The following is a 20,522-nucleotide window of genomic DNA, read 5'->3' as shown; positions in this document are numbered from 1 at the left end:
ATAAAAAATCCTGTTGTAAAGGGAGATATTGGCAAATATTTAATATTAATCCATGACAATTATATTCACATTAACACTGAACTAATGTCCAACACAAAGAAAGGATTCTGTTTAATGAAAGAAACTAATTTGTAGGATTTAAAATATTTTAGAATGTTATTTCAGTTCACATATATAAATATAAAAAACCTTAGTGTTGGTCTTTGTCATAAAACAGAATAGCTTGAGAGGGTAAGATCTATGAAGACAAATTTAAATAAGTTTAAACTAAGGCCTAAAGGTGAAATCCATACACAGGTTTCTTTAGAATTAGAGTTCTTAAGACAGAAATTATATCCATGTTACACCAGAAATATCTTTTGATAAGTGTATTCAATAAGTGGACATCTTTATCAATAGTCATATTTACATGAAGCTGAATTTATTTTGGGGATGCATAGAAACTAGGGGAGTGCTTATTTATGTTACAGTGATGTTAGGCTAAGGGGATGGTTTTGCTTGCTAGGAATACAATGAAGATGAACAAGTACAAAAGACACAATTATGAAATGCAAATTGAGCAATGTGATGGGATCCAACATATAACACATATTGACAAATGTGTCAACTTCCATGAGATTCCCGTAACCACAAGACATTAAAATAGAGAATAATTCATAAATCTATTAAGAATAGGAGAAAAGGAAGATACCAGGAGACAAAGACATTCCTTGCAGTAGGAAGGCAAATGATATCACATTTAGGAACGAACTGAAATGCTCACAGACTTAGCAGAAAAAGGAGTCAGTGAAGGAGAAAGCTGCTCTTCACAAAAGAGTCCTTGGAAGTTGGTATTTACAGAGATCTCAGATTTGAGAAGATGGGTATATAAATTAGATAAACTATTCTGCCTTCCAAGCCATATTTGCAATGGGGTATTTTCTTTCATGCTGAGTCCAGATTAATATATTCTAAAGAAATTGATCGATCTGACTGCCCAAAATTGGGGATCCAAGAGTGGGCATGGAGACATGGAACAGAATCCAAATCATTTTTAATTGAGGATACACGTAGGCTGGAGATAGGGCATGTCCATTCCTTGCTCACATCTCTGAAAACTAATACTTGCCAATAATTACTGACAGTTACTTCTCATGTTCTGGGGTAGAGGCAAGTATGTGAAGAGGACATCCACTCAAGCTGCCTAAATTAGTTTGTTCAATTATTCATTCCTAAATATAAACATAGAACTAAGGAACACAATATATTTTGGGAAAAAAAGCAGAAAAGAGATGAAAATTTAAACATGTAAATATTTAAATTAAAAATGTAAAAATTTGAGATTATCAATTCATACATACATATAAAATCGATCTAGTGTTTTAGTTCTAGTAACTGAAGAGATAAAGAATGTAATACATGCTATGCCATCAATGACCTCAAAAATTTGATTTGTTAATAACATCTCCAAAATTCTGAAAGGCAGTTTATCATATAAAGAAGATGCAGACCACAGTGGGCTTGATCAGCTTTCATACTGTTGCTTTCTTAAAGCACTTTAACATTTGATTCAGTTTTTTGACATGATAAACATGAATATATTGCCTGTCTTATACAGTGAAAGACAAATTTAAAGAGGACTAAATAAAAACAAAATTATTTGTAATATTAAATATTTTCAACAAGGATACAAAGGCTAATTGGCCTGAATTCTATTGTTTTACTTTATTTGGATAAAAACCATTACACTGATAAATAAGCAGAATATTCAAGTCGAGAGAAGTGTAAGTGACTAGCAAAGGGTTCAGTGCAAAGTTGTTTGTGCCACTGTAAGGATGTGAGCACCTAATAATGTGTGTGTGGGTGGGTGTGCATGTGCATGTAGGAAAAAGTGATTCCAGATCAAAACCACATTTTATTTTACACTGCTTTGGAAAAAATTATCAATGAAAGATGCAAACAATTTCACTGCTAAATCCAAATGCTGTTAGAATTGACTAAAGTGAAAATGTGTTGCCACGAGCTGAAGCCATATGATAATATAACAACAGAGAAAAAATTTCCGTTTTTTGCTAATAGCCAGAAGTCAAGTTTCTTCATGTTAGAAATCATACTCAATTAACCAGGAAGAATGATTTGAGGCAAAACGGGAGAGAAAAGTCAAGTAGGAGGCCATTTCTACTAGGAGCTACTCACAATTTAAGTTTTCCTTATAATGTCACTCCTATATTTTCTAAAAACTAAGGATAAATATAAGAAAGTATGTGAAAGAGAGTAAAATGCTGTCAGGCGCGGTGGCTCAGGCCTGTAATCCCAGCACTTTGGGAGGCCAATGAGGGTGGATCATGAGGTCAAGAGATGGAGACCATCCTGCCAACATGGTAAAACCCCGTCTCTACTAAAAATACAAAAACTAGCTGGGAGTGGTGGCACGTGCCTGTAGTCCCAGCTACTCGGTAGGCTGAGGCAGGAGAATCGCTTGAACCCAGGAGGTGGAGCTTGCAGTAAGCTGAGATCAGCAACTGCACTCCAGCCTGGCTACAGAGTGAGGCTCCATTCCCCTACTCCCATCCCCCATTCCTGCCAAAAAAAAAAAAAAAAAAAAAAGAGAGAGTAAAATGCTTCTGGAATGGGGACCACAGTGAAAATGGCTAACAGATCATGTCACAGTATGAAGGACTTATAAAGAACTCTTGAAAAGCTCAAACTGAGAGACAAATTAATTAGTTCTTTCATCCAATCCTCCAGTGAAAAAACTCACCTTTTTATCTTGCTCTTAGTTACCTAGTCTCTACTTCTTTCTTTTTTTTCTTTATTGTTGCTTGTTCCTTGTTTTTTCCCTCTTGCAGTTTTATTTTCAGGATAAAAAAACACATGAAGGAGAAATATGAAGGAGATATATTTGGCCATTTTCTTTCAAATAATTTTCAAATTTATGTAACACATATTTCAGTAGCAAGGAAAGATGGTGGCACCAATTCATTAAGACCACTGACTTCTGAGATATATTGGAAAGATGGTTTCAGAAAGAAAACAAAGATTTGTTCACTATATTAAACAGTATTTGGATTTTGAAACCAAAATTTATACTGAAACATAAGAAATCCTGAATAGTCAAACCAATCTTGAGCAAGGAAAAAAATGCTGGAGGCATCCTACTTCATGGTTTCAAACTGTATTACATAACTATAGTAATCAAAACAGTATTGTACTGGCATAAAAGCAGACACACAGACCAATGGAACAGAATAGAGAACCCATAAATAAATTCACCCCTATATGCTCAACTAATCTTTGACATGGGTGCCAAGAATACACAGTGGGGAAGGAATATTGTTTTCAATAAAATATGTTGGGAAATCTGAATATCTGCATGCAAAAGAGTGAAACTGAAACCTTATCTTACACCATATACTGAACAAAAACTACCTCAAAACAGATTAAATATGCAAATATAAAACATGAAACTGTAAAAGTAGTAAAATAAATCATAGAAAAAAATGTCCTTGACATTGGTCTTGGCAATTTTTTTTATATGACACCAAATACACAGGCTACAAAAGCAAAAATAGACTAGTGGGGCTACATCAAACTAAGAAGCTTCTGAACATCAAACAAAACAATGAATAGGATAAAAACACACCTGAAAAATGGGAGAAAATATTTTCAAAACATCATATAAGGGGTTCATATCTAAAATAAATAAGGAACACATGCAACTCCATAGTGAAAAAAATGAAAAACCCTATTAAAATATGGGCAAAGGACCTGACTAAACATATCTCCAAAGAAGACATACAAATGGCCAACAGGTATAGGAAACAAATGTTTCATATCACTAAGCATTAGGGAAATGTAAGTCAAATCCACAAGGAGTTATCACCTCACATTTCTTAGAATGGCTATTAACAAAAAGATAAAAGATAACAAGTGTTAGCAAAGATGTGGAGAAAAGAAAACCCAAGTAAACTATTGGTGGGAATGTAAGTTGATACAGTCAACGTGGAAAGCAGTATGGAAATTCCTCAAAAAATAAAATTAGAACTCATAAAATGTAGCAGTTTCATTTCTGGATGTATATCCAAATGAAATAAAATCACTCCCTCAAAGAGATACCTCCACCCCGATGTGTATTGCAGCATTAGTCACAAGAGCCAATTCAGGGAAACCTAAATGTTAATGGAGGAATGGATAAATGACTCCATGAAGGATCCTACGTGCATGCACACACACACACAAATATATTGGAGTATTTTTCAGCCTTGAAAAAGAAGGAAATCCTGCCATTTGTAATAACAAGTATGAACCAGAAGGAAATGATACTAAGCTAAATAATCCAACAGGGGAAAAAAACACTGCATAATCTCACTTATATGTGAAATCTAAAATAGTCAAATTTATAGCAGCACAGAGTAGAAGGGTGGGGTTGGGGGAAAGGAAAATAGGGAGATAATTGCCAATAGGGTAGGTGTTAAATATTCTCATCACACACACACACTCACACACACACAGAGTTAACTACATAAAGTAATAGATATGTTAATTAACTTGATTGTGATAACCATTTCAGAACATATATGAATAGCTACACATCAACTCGTACAGTGTAAATGCACACAATTTCTATTTGTCAATTATACAGCAATAAAGCTAGAAAAAAACAAAATAAACAAAAAAAATCAAAATAACAAAAACTAAACTACCATTTACAGTAGCAGATACAGTTGAGAATCTGAGAATGTTTAAGATGGAATAGACATAACTCATAGAGGAATAGGTCAGATATTAAAGAATCATTATATAAAAGACAGAGAAGACTTTGCTACAATCTCAAGTAAAACAACTGGATTCAAGGACAGAAACACAAAGGAAGCATTCTTTTATTTCAAAATAAAAAAGATTTCCTCAGGTTTTGGTGAGCTTCTGGCCATGAAGTTTCTTTTCAAAAGTGCTTCAAATGTTTCATAGGTTTTCTGTTCCCTTAGAAATCTAAGAGCTCATGATTCAATCACAAGCAATGATAACTTGAAAGAAAATGTTTACAAGAACAAAGATAATACAATTCACTAAAACCGATGGTGATTAATTAAAAGTTTCACAGGATAGCTCGCCAGTCGTACCTGCTGAGTTTTAAGTCACGTCTCAGCCAAAATCTTGGTAGCTCTTTTAAGAAGCCAAAGTGCACCTCGAAGAGTCTTTAGTTTGGTCCAGCTTTGCAAACCTGATACTCCTAGGATAATGAATATATGAGTTTTTCTAGAGAGAGAAAGGACAAGAATTAAAGGAATGATGGCTGAAGCAACACTCATGTACTTGGTGAAGGAAGTGGCTGTAGAGCTTATTGGAAACCACCAACTAAAGCAGCCCTAATTTATTGCTACTTAATTTAGTTCTGCCTTAAATTTTCCCTCTTTTAGTTTTTAGAAGTTGAAAATGTTTTGTTCTTCATTGCGATTTTCTTTCCCTACTGACAATGCATGATAAGCACTAAGGCCACAAAAGCTTATTCTGTTGAGGGTGAAGTTAAAACGCACGTTTCTCTTAGACCGGTGATATAATAGAAGGTCTGTTCTTTTTTATCTCTACACGATTATTCTGAGTGAAAAATTTAAAGCTCTTTCACATAGCATTGGCTTGTCTTCTGGAGAAAGGAACAGCATATATAGAGGATGAAAAAATAAAAAATCCTTTCTAATTTTGCTAGCCAAAAGTGCTCCTTTAAACAATACCATATTAAAAGTCCAATGCCAGGGGTATTTATTCTATTTTCAAGAAGCTCATCAGTTCAAAGAATACAGGTCCCTATTTGTTTTGTTTTTCAATAGTCTAACACAATACAGCATTGTTTTAATAAAACAAAGAAAGTTTGAACATTTCTTTGCTATTTCTTCAAAGTTAGTTAATGCATACTAAAGCAACCAATTTTCTATATGTACTGGAGGTCATTTTTCTTTTCTTTTTTTTTAAATATTAGGATTTAGTAGAATGAACATATCACAACAGTTCCATAGCTATGGCAATATAGCAGTGGAATTATATATTGACTAATATATTAATCTTGTTAATCATCCTATACTGTTGTTTCATTCTGGATAACTTTTTTCACATTTTTATTTCATTCATTTCAAAATAAATTAATTGAAAATCAATATGATGCATATTTTGATGACTTAAGAAAACGTGGCACAGAAAATTAACTTAAAGTTTGAGAGATTGTCTAAATGATTTTTCAATTAAGGATTGTCTATGGCTAACATAAAAAAACTACATCAAATAGTAATTATATATTCTCAGAAAAGAAGAATTGGGCCAGAAGTATACAATTTGATATATTAATACATTTCCTATTATTTATAATTTTCCCAGTATGAAAAACTGCTAAATTATGAAAGCAGTATATGAAATTATAACATTAATTCCCACCTATGTTAATTTTGCCATTGACTTATGAACTAATTTTCAAATTTATTTTGAAATTAATCATACCTTCTAGTTCAAGGACCTTCATGGATTCTGAATGTAAAAGAATCCCAATGATTTTATCTCTTCAAAAAACATAAATATAAATTGTATTCAAATATGCATATTACACAAAGATGCATTACACATATTGCAATAGACATTCATACATATTTTTGGTTGGTGATTTAGCCTGAATTTGCTAACAATGGCATGGTGTCTACTTTGATTTTGTTTAGCTGGAATAATCATGTATTAGTCCATTCTTGCACTGCTATTAAATACCTGAGACTGCGTAGTTTATAGGAAAAAGAAGATTAATTGGCTCAAGGTTCTGCAGGCTGTATAAGAAGCATAGTGGCTTCTGAGAAAACCTCAGGAAACTTAGAATCATGGTGGTGTAGGAGGACTAGCCACAGACAAAACCACTCAAGACACCGGGTTAAAGAAGGAAGTGGCTTTATTTGGCCAGGAGCGTCAGCAGACTTGCATGTCAAGAACTGAGCTCTCTGAAGAAAGAGTTCCTGGCCCTTTTAAGGACTTACAACTCTAAGGGGTTCACGTGAAAGGGTTGTGATAGATTGAGATTCAGAGATAGCATATGTGATTAGAGTGGGGGGGTTAATCTTTAACCTCTCTCTTCATTCCCCCATTTGAGAACCTTACTCACTAGTGGGAGGTCTCACTCTCATCTTCACTACCCAGGTCTTTCTGCAAGACAGATCGACAGTGATTCACGTAATACACTTGTGTATTACAAGACATTCATGCAATACACTTGTGCTGAAGTTTTCTGATGAAGCAAGGTAGTAACAAAACTTCTTAGAAGTTGGAGAAATATGGGTAACAAACAAAGGAGCAATAGGAGGGTCTTGCAGCTGGAGATCTGGGGAGGAGCTGGTGTTTTTTAGTTTGAGGGTCATGCAGCTACAGACCCTGGGAGGAGCAGGAGTTTCTTTAGTTTGAGGGTCGGGCAGCTGCAGAACCCGGGAGAATCTGATGTTGTTCTGGTTTGAGGGTCCTGCAGCTGGAGACCCAGAGAGCAGGTGGTGTTTCTTTAGTTTGATGGCCGTGCAGCCGTAGAACCCAGGGGGAGCTGGTATTTTTCTAGTATGAGTGTCCTGCAGCTGGAGACCTGGAGAAGAGCTGATGTTCTAGTTTGAGGGTCGTGCCGCTGAAGACTCAGGGAGAAGCTGATGTTCTCGTTTGAGGGTCCTGCAGCTGGAGACCTGGAGAGGAGCTGATGTTATTCTAGTTTGAGGATCATGGAGCTGGAGATCCACAGATGAGCAGGTGTTGTTCTAGTTTGAGGGTTGTGCAACTGGAGACGTGGAAAGGAGCAGGTGTTTATTAGTTTGAGGGTCATGCAGCTGTAGAACCCGGGAGGAGCTGGTGTTTTTCTAGTATTAGTGTCCTGCAGCTGGAGACCTGGAGAGGAGCTGATGTTCTAGTTTGAGGGTCGTGCAGCTGAAGACTCAGGGAGGAACTGATGTTGTTCTCATTTGAGGGTCTTTCAGCTGGAGACCCGGAGAGGAGCTGATGTTGTTCTAGTTTGAGGGTCATGGAGCTGGAGACCCCGAGAGGAGATGATGTTGTTCTAGTTTGAGGTTCATGTAGCTGGAGACCTGGGGAGCAGCGGGTGTTTTTTAGTTTGAGGGTCATGCAGCTGTAGAACCTGGGAGGAGCTGGTGTTTTTCTAGTATGAGTGTCCTGCAGCTGGAGACCTGGAGAGGAGCTGATGTTGTTCTAGTTTGAGGGTTGTGCAGCTAAAGACTCGGAGGGGAGCTGATGTTGTTCTTGTTGAGGGTCTTTCAGCCGGAGACCTGGAGAGGAGCTGATGTGGTTCTAGTTTAAGGGTCATGGAGCTGGAGACCCAGAGAGGAGCTGGTGTTGTTCTGATTTGAGGTTCATGCAGCTGGAGACACGGAGAGGAGCGGGTATTTCTTTAGTTTGAGATTCGTGCAGCTGTAGAACCGGGGAAGAGCTGGCGTTTTTCTAGTATGAGTGTCCTGCAGCTGGAGACCAGGAGAGGAGCTGATGTTCTAGTTTGAGGGCCATGCGACTGGAGATGTGAAGAGGAGCTGATTTGGTTCTAGTTTGAGGGTCATGGAGCTGGAGACCCAGAGAGGAGCTGGTGTTTCTTTAGTTTGAGGGTCATACAGCTGTAGAACCCATGAGGAGCTTGCATTTTTCTAGTATGAGTGTCCTGCAGCTGAAGACCTGGAGAAGAGCTGATGTTCTCAATTGAGGGTTGTGCAGCTTAAGACTCAGGGAGGAGCTGATGTTCTAGTTTGAGGGCCATGAGCTTAAGACCCGGGGATGAGCTGATGTTGTTCTGGTTTGAGGTTCATGCAGCTGGAGACCTGAGGAGGAGCGGTTGTTTTTTAGTTTGAGGGTCGTGCAACAGTAGAACCTGGGAGGAGCTTGTGTTTTTCTAGTATGAGTGTCCAGCAGCTAGAGACCCAGAGAGGAGCTGATGTTCTAGGTTGAGGGTGGTGCAGCTGAAGACTCGGGAAGGAGCTAATATTCTAGTTTGAGGGCCGTGATCTGGGGACTTGGAGAGGAGCTGATGTTGTTCTAGTTTGAGGTTCATGCAGCTGGAGACCTGGGGAGCAGCGGGTGTTTTTTAGTTTGAGGGTCATGCAGCTGTAGAACCCGGGAGGAGCTGGTGTTTTTCTAATATGAGTGTCCTGCAGCTGGAGACCAGGAGAGGAGCTGATGTTCTAGTCTGAAGGTCATGCAGCTGAAGACTGGGGGAGGAGCTGATGTTCCAGTTTGAGTGCCCTGCAGCTGAAGACTCGGGAAGGAGCTGATGTTGTCCTCGTTTTACGATCTTTCAGCTGGAGACTTGAGGAGCTGATGTTGTTCTAATTTGAGTGTAATGGAGCTGGAGACCCGGGGTGGAGCTGATGTTGTTCTAGTTTGACTGTTGTGCAGCTGGAGATCCAAGAAGGAGGTGGTCTTGTGGTTCAAATCTGAGGGTCCTGGAGCTGGAATCTATGGGAGGAGTCAATGCTGCCACTGATGTCTTAGATTGTGCAGCAGAAGACCCACAAAGGAGCCGGTGTTGATGTTCCAGTGTGAGGGTCGTGGATCTGGAGACCCGTGGAGGAGCCGGTGTTGGTGTTCTAGTGTGAGGGTGTGGATCTGGAGATCCATGGGGGAGCGACGTTCTTCTAGTTTTTGGGTTGTGGTGCTGGAGACCCAGGGAGGAGCTCATGCTGTTCTAGTTGAGGGTCGTGGTGCTGGAGACCCAGGGAGGAGCCGATCCTTCTGTTGTTTAAGTCTGAAGGTCATCGAGCTGGAGATCCGGGGAAGAGCTGGTGCTGCGGTTCAAGTCTGAGGGTCCTGGAGCTTGAGACCCCAGGAGGAGATGGTGCTGCCACGAATGTCTTAGGTTGTAAAGCTGGAGACCTGCGAAGGAGCCGGTGTTGCTGTTTTAGTGTGAGGTTTGTGGAGCTGGAGTCCCAGGGGGAAAATGGTGTTTTTCTGGTTTAAGGGTCATGCAGCTGACCCTCAGATGACCTCAAACTATAACAACACTACTCCACCCTGGATCTTCAGCTCCAAAATCCTCACAATAGAAAAACATCTGCTCCTCCCTGAGTGTCCAGCTCCACGATGCTCAAACTAGATTAAAATCAGCTCCTTCCCAGGTGTCCAGCTGCACGACCCTGAAACTAGAAAAACCCAGGGAGGTTTTATTAGTTTGCTGCTGTTTTTCTAGATTGAGGGTCATGCAGCTGGAGACGTGGGGAGGAGCTGATGTTGTTCGAGTTTGAGGGTCATGGAGCTTGGAGACCCAGGCAGGAGCTGGTGTTTTTCTAGTTTGAGGGTTGTGCAGCTGGAGACCCAGGGAGAAGCTGATGTTGTTCTAATTTGAGAGCTGTGGAGCTGGAGACCTGGAGAGGAGCTGATGGTGTTCCAGTTTGATGGTTGCAGAGCTGGAGACCCAGGGAGGAGCTGTTGTTTTTCTGAGTTTCGTGCAGCTGAAGACCGTTGGAGGAGCTGATGTTCTAGTTTGAGGGTTGTGCAGCTGGAGATACAGGGAGAAGGTGGTCTTGCAGTTCAAATGTGAGGGTCTTGGAGCTGGAATCCATGGGAGGAGCCAATGCTGCCACTGATGTCTTAGGTTGTGGAGCTGAAGACCCGCAGAGGAGCCAGTGTTGGTGTTCCAGTGTGAGGTTCGTGGATCTGGAGACCCACGGAGGAGCAGGTATTGGTGTTCTAGTGTGAGGGTCATGGATCTGGAGATCCATGGGGGAGTGGTGTTCTTCTAGTTTGTGGGTTGTGGTGCTGGAGACCCAGGGAGGAGCTGATTCTTTTGTTGTTTAAGTCTGAAGGTCGTCAAGCTGGAGATCCGGGGAAGAGCTGGTGCTGCGATTCAAGTCTGAGGGTCTTGGAGCTTGAGACCCCAGGAGGAGATGGTGCTGCCACTAATGTCTTAGATTGTAAAGCTGGAGATCTGTGGAGGAGCTGGTGTTTCTGTTCTAGTGTAAGGTTTGTGGATCTGGAGTCCCAGGGGTGAGCAGTGTTGTTTTAGTTTGAGAGTCATGGAGTTAGAGACCCGGGGAGGAGCTGATGTTGTAGTTTGAGGGTCGTGCAGCTGGAGACCCAGGGAGGAGCTGGTGTGTTTCTAGTTGGAGGGTTGTGGAGCTGGAGATTCACAGATGAACTGGTGCTGCTGCTGTTTAAGTCTGAGGGTCATGGAGATGGAGCCCCTGGGATGAGTTTGTACTGCCACTGATGTCTTAGGTTTTGGAGCTGGAGACCTGCAGAGAAGCCGGGCTGGTGTTCTAGTTTGAGGTTCATGGAGCTGGAATCCTGGTCAGGAGCCAGTGATGCTTTTTAAGTCTGAAGTTCGTGGAGCTAAACATGGAGCAGATGTTGGGGAAGTACAGAGAGAGAGAGAGAGAGAGAGAGAGAGAGAGAGAGAGAGAGAGTGAGTTTACAGGACACCACTTGAAACTGTACATGTAGCTGAATCCTAAGCAAGTTAAGTCTGGGAGCTTCTCAGTCCTCGTGATCAATGCATTCTTCTTTCTCTTACACAGTTTGGATTTGTTTTTTGTCTCATGAGACAGAAAGACCCTAATTAATACCCTCAGGAATTGAACAGCTTAAAAAAACTAAATGATATTGGTATACTAATAATAGAAATTAAACTATGATTATCCTGACTGAGACAAAATCACACACCACACACAATATATATCTTTTCATTCAGTTAGTAAAATAAAATATAAATTGAAAAATCGACCCATGTAAAGCTATAAAAAGTTATTTAATGGAGAAGCGATGGATGACATAGATTAATCTGAGAGTTACTATTAATGGAGAAACTTACAACTTACCATTTTTCCTGTGAAGTTTCGGTGCTGTTACTGATATTCTGTGAGTTCTGGCAGCTGAGTCCATTTGCACAGCCTGGTGACACAGCAGGTGTCACAGAAGGACCCTGTCCCAGCTGGTCCTGTTTCACTGCTATGATGAGGGCAGCCTCTGATCTCTGACTGTCTTGAGGGGAGACAAGGCCCTTGATCACAAGCGTATCCATGGTGAGGTTCCGTGGATGGAAGCTCATGGATGTTCCTGATGTTCCTTCCTGATGTTCATTTGCCATCGTGCTATTTAATGCATCTTGTTTATAACTGTCTTCTAAATGTTGAATAGAAATAAAGAATTTGTACAATATGGGTAAGGTATAAAGAATATAGACACATTGGACACAGAGGACCTCCACCAAGTTTAGGGAATAGAATCTGAAGAGACATAACTTTGGATGCTCCCCGGAGGCCCTGCCTGAGTCCTAGCCCCTTCCCTTCTCCTACAGAGGGAAATTCCTGCTTTAGTCTTTATTATTCCCACACTTTTCTCCATAGTACATTTCTTCCACCACTTATGTGTACATCCCTAAAAAATATGCCATTTAGTTTTGGAACTTTCCATTGTCTTTTTGAGACAGGGTCTTGCTCTGTTGCCTTGGCTGTAGTTTTGAACTTTGATGTGAGAAATTCTCCTGTGTGGCTGCTCCTACACTGCATGGCTCTGAGCATCTGCTCGATGTCTATTTTTGCCCTCCATTCTCTTCCTGAGACCCACCCACATTGACATGATTCATTTTCATTGCTGCATGATCTCCGGTCATATGAGAGGAGCATGGGAAATGTCTTCATTTCCCTGTTGATGAGTGTTTGCCAGGTTGGGGCCTTTAGGACTCTGTTTTGTTAGGAATGTTCTTGGGTATTTCTTTTGTACAAAAGTGCAAGTTTCTTCTGGTCAGTAGCTTCCAATGTTTAAAATTTCATCCCAGGTAAGAAATGTAATTTTTCTCATAAGCCACAACACACACCCTTTCATATAGAAGCATAACAAAAATATATTTCACAACCATTCTTAGCAGTGCCTGGTGTTCCTGCTACTCTCCATTCTCCCTAACACTTGCATGGATTGGGTTGTGGGATTTTTGCCAGTCTGGTGGGTGTCACGTGACATCTCCCCCTGTTAGGCTGAGACCCTCTTCATGTTTTTATTAGCTATTCCTTCACATTTCCTCTTTTGTGGAGGGCTTTGCCCAGTTTCTGTTTAGTTGTTTGAATTTTTGCCTTTTTCTATTATTATTACTATTATTATGTTTTTGTGGCAGAGTCTCACTCTGTCACCCAGGCTGGAGTGCAGTGGCGTGATCTCAGCTCACTGCAAACTCACCTTCTGGGTTCAAGTGATTCTCTTGCCTCAGCCTCTCGAGTAGCCGGGATTAACAGCATACACCACAATAACTAGCTAATTTTTGTATTTTTACTAGACACAGCATTTCACCATGACGGTCAGGCTGTTCTCAAACTCCTGATCTCAGAATATTTTCACAGGATATAATGTTCTAGAATGAAAGGTTTTTTTCCTTCAGTTCTTTAAATATGTTATGCCACTCTCTCTTGGCCTATAATGTTTCCACTGAAAAGTCTGCTGCAAGATATACTGGATCTCCTTACATGTTATTGGTTTCTTTTCTCTTTCTTCCTTCGGAATTCTTTCTTCATCCTTGACTCTTGGGAGTTTGATTATTAAGTGCCTTTGAGGTAGTCTCCTTTGGGTTAAATCTACTTGGTGTTCTATAACCTTCTTGCATTTGAACATTGATATCGTTCTCTAGGTCTGGAAAGTTCTCTCTTACTATCCCTTTGAATAGATTTTCTACGCTGATCTCTCTCTCTACCTCCTGTAATGCTTAGATTTGTTCTTTTGAGGCTATTTTCTAGATCTAGTAAGTGTGCTTCATTGTTTTTATTTTACTTTATTTCTTGATTTATAGTTTTTAATTCTTTTTTATTTTGTCTTTTCTGACTGTGTATTTTCAAATAGCCTGCCTTTAACCTCACTAATTCTTCTGCTTGATCAGTTCTGCTGGTAAGAGATCTGATGCATTCTTCAGTATGTCAATTACATTTTTCAGGTCGAGAATTTCTGCTTGATTTTAAAAAATTATTTCAATCTCTTTGTTAAATATATTTGATAGGATTCTGAATTCCTTCTCTGAGTTGTCTTGAGTTTCACTGAGCTTCCTCAAAGCAGCTATTTTGAATTTTTTCTCTCAAAGATCACATATTTCTGTCACTCTGAGATTGGTCACTCATGCCTTATTTAATTTTGTGAGGCCATGTTTTCCTGGATGCTCTTGATGCTTGTGGCTATTGGTCAATGTCTGGGCATTAAAGAATTATTTATTATAATCTCCACAGTCTGTGCTTGTGTGTACCCATCTTTCTTTGTTTGTTTCTTTCTTCTAAGACAGAATCTCACTCTGCCACTCAGGCTGGAGTGCAATGGCATGATCATGGCTCACTGCAGCCTCAGCCTCCTGGGCTCAAGTGATCCTCTCACCTCAGCCTCCCAAGTAGCTGGGACTACAGGCACATGCCACCATGCCCAGCTGATTTTTGTATTTTTTGTAGACACAGGATCTCAGTATGTTGCCCAGGCTGGTTTTGATCTCGTGGATTCAAGTGATCCTCCCTCCTCAGCTTCCCAAATTGTTGGAATTATAGCCATGAGCCACCACATCTGGTCTCCTTCTCCTTCTTCTTCTTCTTCCTCATGGAATTTCACTCTTGTTGCCCAGGTTGGAGTGCAATGACACAATCTCGGCTCACTGCAACCTCCACCTCCCAGGTTCAGGTGATTCTCCTGCCTCAGCCTCCTAAGTAGCTGGGATTACAGGCATGTGCCACCACGCCTGGCCAAGTTTGTATTTTTAATAGAGACGGGGTTTCTCCATGTTGGTCAGGCTGGTCTTGAACTCCCCACCTCAGGTGATCTGCCCACCTTGGCCTCCTAAAGTGCTGGGATTGCAGGCATGAGTCACCATGCCCAGCCTCCCATCCTCCTTGAGAAGGCTTTCCCAGTATTCAAAGGGAATTGAGGGTTGTGATCTAAGTATTTGGTCACTGCAGCCATATCTGCTTTAGAGGCATCTCAAGCCCAGTAACACTATGACTCTTGCAAACTCATAGATGTACCACCTTGGTGGTCTTCAGTAAGATCTGGCAGAATTCCCTGGATTACGAGGCAGAGGCTCTTGTTCTTTTCCTTCACTCTCCCCCAAACAAATGGAGTCTCTCTCTCTCTCCATGCTGTGCTGTCTGCATTTAGGGGAGGGGCGACATAAGCACTCCTGTGGCCACCAGCACTGGGACTGTAGCAGGATGAACTGCAGACAAAACCCCTCAGACACCAGATTAAAGAAGGAAGAGGCTTTATTCGGACTGGACTATTGGCCGACTTGCATTTCAAGAATGGAGCTCCCCGAAGAAAGGGTTCCTGGCCCTTTTAAGGGCTTACAACTCTAAGGGGTTCCACGTGAAAGGGTCATGATAGATTGAGATCTATAGGTAGCACATGTGGTTAGAGTTGGGGGTTAATCTTTTAACCTCAGGCCTGGTCGTCGGCACACTGGCTGGTCTTGCCACTGATTTCATTCCTGTTTTTTTTCAGCTTTTACTTCCTCTTTCTCTTCAGAGACAGGAGACAGTAAGATAAATGGCCTCTCTCCTCATTCCCCCACTTTGAGAACCTCACTCACTAGTGGGAGTTCTCACTTTCATAGTCACCACCCAGGTCTTCCTGTGAGACAGATCAATAGGGATTCATGTAATACACTTGTGCTGGGTCTTTTGATGAACTAAGGTGGTAGAAATATGGGTAACATACAGGGGAGTAACATGCAGGCTCCTAACACTATTATTATTAAAAGGTCTGAAACACTGGTTTGGGAAAGAGCCTGTGGACCTTCCTTTGCACTTAAATATTTACTTGGGGTTCCAGTCCAGTTCCATTGATTCCTAGGGTTACATACTCTCCTGTTTTCCAATGGTGATCAGGTAGTTCTAATGAGTTACAGTGACCACTAGTGCGGGAACAGTTACTCTTTCCTTTTTGAAGGAGGACAGGGTCCTTCTTATCTTTTTTCCAGGTAGCCTAAATGACACAGGACCAGTAACTATGTTCATCACTACACAGTCCCAATTCATTGCAAACATACTTATTTTCTACTATATAGCCACTTTCCCAGTCTAGACAGTCACATCTTATTCTATTTCCATACGGGTCACTGTTGATTGCCGCACAGGCATCAAATTTTAAGATAATTTGTTTGGGAACTCCTTTCTCTTCTGTTTTAGTTATTACTTTACTCATATCAGCTTTTCCCCAGTTGCCAGTCCTCAATCTTATTTTGAAAACTGTAGTCATAGGGGGCTCAGATGGGTTATAGCACACATCAGGCCGGTCACTTCCTGGGATGCATACCTTGTACTGGGTGGCATTATACAAACAAGACCCTTTTAGAGTTCCAGTACATTCATAATAATTATAAAACAGAAAGACTGTTTTAACTTTTTGCCCTATCTCAGTAACTTGATGTCACTGGGAACAGTCCTCAGTCTGAGGAAGATCAGTTGAAGTCCTTACTGTACAAATCTAAAATTTAAGGAAAATGAGACCCACAATGAGTTTCCTTATGCTTCAGCCAGGCATGGACCAGCCAGCTTCTGGGTGTAACAGGAGCAGGGCTTATTGTCTTCTTCAGCGTCACTTTGCAGGGGTTGTCCTGGCTTGGTCTCACCTCCCAGGTCTCAGGTGCTGTAGGTTTTATATGGCCGTGGTGGATCCAGGCTGGGATTCTCTCTACCTTTATGGCTGTGGTCAAGACGACGGTCTGGGGTCCTTTCCACAATGGCTGCAAGGGGGCTATGTTCCAATCCTTGATCCACACCCGATCACCTGAGGAGAAAGGGTGAACTGGGGAGAATAAGCTGATGGGGCACCTCTCATTTACCCAGGCTGAAATTGTTTGTGTAATTTTCCTTAAAGCCTGTAGCTGTCACTGTAACTCAATTTCACCTAGCTCTTGATGAGTGCCTGGGAGTCCCGGTAGTATGGGAGGGAGCCTATGATATAACAGTTCATAAGGGGAATATCCTGTTCTTTTAGAAGGGGTACATCTAATCTTAAACAATACCATAGGGAAAGCTTGTACCCACTTTAATCCTGTTTCTTGACACACTTTCCCTAAATTACTTTTGATAGTCTGATTCATCTGCTCCACTTTTCCAGAACTCTGTGGTCGGTAAGTGGTATGTAGTTTCCATGTGATCCCCAATACCTTTGCTGTCTTCTGTACCAAGTCAGCCACAAATGCCAGCCTGTTGTCCGAGTCTATTTGTAAGGGCAGTCCAAACCTAGGGATGAGATCTCGGAGAATCACACGGGTTACTTCAAGAGTTTTCTCAGTTCGTGTTGGACAGACCTCCACACCACCACCACCACCACCCCCAGAGTATGTACACACTAGAACTAGCAAATACTTGTTACCTCCACATTTGGGCATCTTGGTGAAGTCTACTTGGAGATCTTCAAAGGAGTCTGCTCCACAGGCTTGTATGCCGGGCGGGACATTTGCACCTTGCCTACCATTGTGCTGCCAGCAGGTGACACACTGATACACCACTGTTTTGGCAAGGGCTGACAGATGTGAGCTGTAGAACTACCGGCCTAACAACTTTTCAAGTGACTGTTGGCCTAGGTGAGTGGTCTCATGAACAGCCAGTACGACTGCAGCTCCTAGCGGTTGTGGCATGGCTATTCTTCTATCTGATAACTGGATCCATCCCTCTTCTATCACCTGCCCTCCCTCTGCCTGGAGAAAGTCCGTCTCTTCTTTAGAATAAGTAGGTACAAGGTCAGGTGCCTGAGGGAGCAGGGGGTGCTGTGACTATGCCCAGTAGGGGGTGGATGCTGTTTTTTGAGCCTCTGAGTCAGCTCGGGAGTTCCCCAAGGCAATCGAGGTGAAAGATTGTTGGTGTCCTCTGCAGTGCATGACTGCCACCTTTTGGGGCTTTCACACTGCCTCTAATAATTCCAGGATCTCTTGCTGATACTTTGTGTCTTTTCCCCCAGAGTTCAACAGGCCTTTTTCTTTATACAATGCCCCATGCACTTGGAGGGTTAAGAAGGCATACCGAGAGTCAGTATAAATATTTACAGTCTTATCTTCACTTAGCTCTATGGCCCGAATTAAAGCAATGAGTTTGGCCTTCTGGGCTGAAGTACCCTGGGCAATGATTTGGCTTCAATGACAGTGCCCAGCATTACCACTGCATATCCTGCACACCTCTCTCCTTGTGGGTTGACGAAGCTGCTCCCGTTCATATACAGCTCCCAGTCTACTGATTTCCAAGAATGGTCTTGGAGGTCGGGCCTGCTAGAATAAACTGAGTCCAACAACTCTACACAGTTAGGTTCAACTGGGCTCTCTGATACCAGGAGTAAGGTGGTGGGGTTCAAGGTGTTGCAAACGTCAATGGTTATGTGGGGATTTTCATAGAGTAGGCTTTGGTACCTAGTTAGTCTAGCATTTGTTAGCCAATGATGTCCTTTGGTATTCATTAAAGTCACCACAGCAAGTGGGGCCTCAAGAACAGCCAGTACGACTGTGGCTCCTTGCAGTTGTGGCATGGCTATTTATTTATCTGATAACTGGATCCGTCCATTGGCAGTTGCAGCCAAGGCCCTCAAACATGGGGGCCAACCTTTAGAAACCCCATCTAGTTGTTTAGAGACGTAGGCCACCAGCCTTGGCCAGAGCCGCATGATCTGGGTCAAAACTCCAACCACCATCTTCTCTCGCTCTGACACATATAGTGTAAATGGCTTTGTCAGATCAGGCAGCCCCAGGGCGGGGACTGACATGAGTTTCTCTTTTAACTCATGAAAAGCTCATTGCTTTTGGGACCCCCATTTGAAAGGTTCCTTGTCGCTCCCCTTTGTGACTCTGTACAGGGGCTTGGCCAGTACTGCAAAGTTTGGGATCCATAACCTGCAGAACCCCATGGCTCCTAAGAATTCTCTCACCTGCCTTCTGGTCTCAGGCTCCGGTAGGTTGCAAATGACCTGCTTTCTTTCTGATCCCAGGCTGTGCTCCCCCTGTCAGATAGTAAATCCCAGGTAACTTACCTGCTGTCTGCAGATCTGAGCTTTCTTCTTGGGCACCTTATACCCACAGTCCTCCAGGTGCTGGAGTAGGGTATCCATTCCCTTGGCACACCTGACTGCCGTGGGGTGTCCCAGCAGGAGGTCATCGATGTACTCGAGCAGCAAGCAGCCTAGGTCTCTGGTGGGAAACTTCTGGAGGTCTGAAGCCAGCACCCCCCCAAAGATGGTGGGGGAGTTCTTGGACCCTTGGGGAAGCTGGGTCCAAGTGTACTGAGTGGTGACACCTGACCCCGGATCCTCCCACTGAAAGGCAAACAGTTTCTGGCTCTCAGGAGCTAGCCTGATGCTAAAGAAAATGTCCTTTAGGTCCAGGCAAGTGAACCAGCTGTCCTCAGCTGGCAGCAACCCCAACAATGTGTACAGGTTAGGTACCATTGGGTGCAAAGTCACTGTAGCTTGGTTGACCAAGCGCAAATCCTGTGCCAGCCTGCAGTCCATGGCCCCTGGCTTGGGAACAGACAGGAGGGGATTGTTCCATGGAGACTGACAAGGGACTACAATTCCAAAGGCCCTCAGGCACTCGAGATGGATCCAGATACCTTCAAGAGCTTCTCTGGGGACCAGGTACTGTTTTTGTCTGACTGGCTGGGCCCCAGGCTTAACTTCTATGAGTACGGGGGCCTGGTTGATTGCCAACCCTAGAGCGTTGTCTTCCACCCACACCTTTGGCCACCACTTAGCCAGAGTTGCTCCTATCTCTTGGCCTGGCTCAGTTAAGAAGAGTCTCCATTCCTCCTCCCAAGGAACCATAAGGGCCATTATGACTCCCGTTCCAGGTAGCTTTAGCTGTAAAGAGCCGTGCTTTGTAAAAGTGATGGTGGCTCTCAGCTTGCTAAGTAGGTGCGTTCCTAGCAAAGGCAAGGGGCAGTCAGCCATGTACAGGAACTGGTGAATCACTTCATGCCCCACACAGTGCAGGTCTGGGGGAAACAGAACGTTTGCTTTGCCGAAACCCCTGTGGCTCCGATTATGTCAATAGTCTTTTTGGATAAGGGGGCGACTGGGGTGGTTACTACTGAATGTTCAGCACCAATATCGACAAGAAACTAAATGTCCTTGTACCCGACTGTCATCCTGACCATGGGCTCTTTGGGGGCACATGAGCCTGGTCCCCCTCAGTACAGTAACCCTTCTGCCCGATTGAACAAGGCCCCTTCATCCTTGTCTGAGGCCTTCTGCTCAGAGTCACCTTGTTTCCCTTTCAACTGTGGGCACTTGTCCTTCCAATGTCCTATTTCCTTACAGTAAGCACACTGATTACACTGCAAGCGTGGATGTCCAGACTGGGTATTTTTCCTGGGGCCCCCCTTCTCTGGTCTCTTTGGGGGGACCCCTCTTATAGCTGTGGCTAGCAAGTTGGCATTTCACCGGGCTTGGCGTTCACTCTCTCTCCAGTTCTCTCTGTAGCTTACTGTGTCTCTATTCACAAACACCTGGTTGGCTATCTCCAATAACTGTGAAGTATTCATGCCTGTGAACCCAGCCTGTTTCTGAAATTTTCTTTAATGTCTTCTGCACTTTGACTAACTAAAGCC

General features: G+C 42.6%; 1 long non-coding RNA gene across 1 annotated transcript; it reads right to left on the bottom strand.

The window, feature by feature from the left end:
* Positions 1 to 6,882: 6,882 nt before the first annotated feature.
* On the bottom strand, positions 6,883 to 19,431 carry LOC134729933 (uncharacterized). The gene is made up of 2 exons (XR_010111504.1): positions 11,793 to 19,431; positions 6,883 to 11,307 (listed from the first exon to the last, which is right to left on the bottom strand). It is a non-coding gene; the product is annotated as an uncharacterized LOC134729933 (long non-coding RNA).
* Between the last annotated feature and the right edge of the window lie 1,091 nt (positions 19,432 to 20,522).

This window comes from Pan paniscus, chromosome 2 (genome assembly GCF_029289425.2).
Source record: "Pan paniscus chromosome 2, NHGRI_mPanPan1-v2.0_pri, whole genome shotgun sequence".
Classification (NCBI taxonomy): domain Eukaryota; kingdom Metazoa; phylum Chordata; class Mammalia; order Primates; family Hominidae; genus Pan; species Pan paniscus.
The sequence above is the reverse complement of the archived record's forward strand: the minus strand, read 5'-3'. Positions and strand labels throughout refer to the sequence as shown.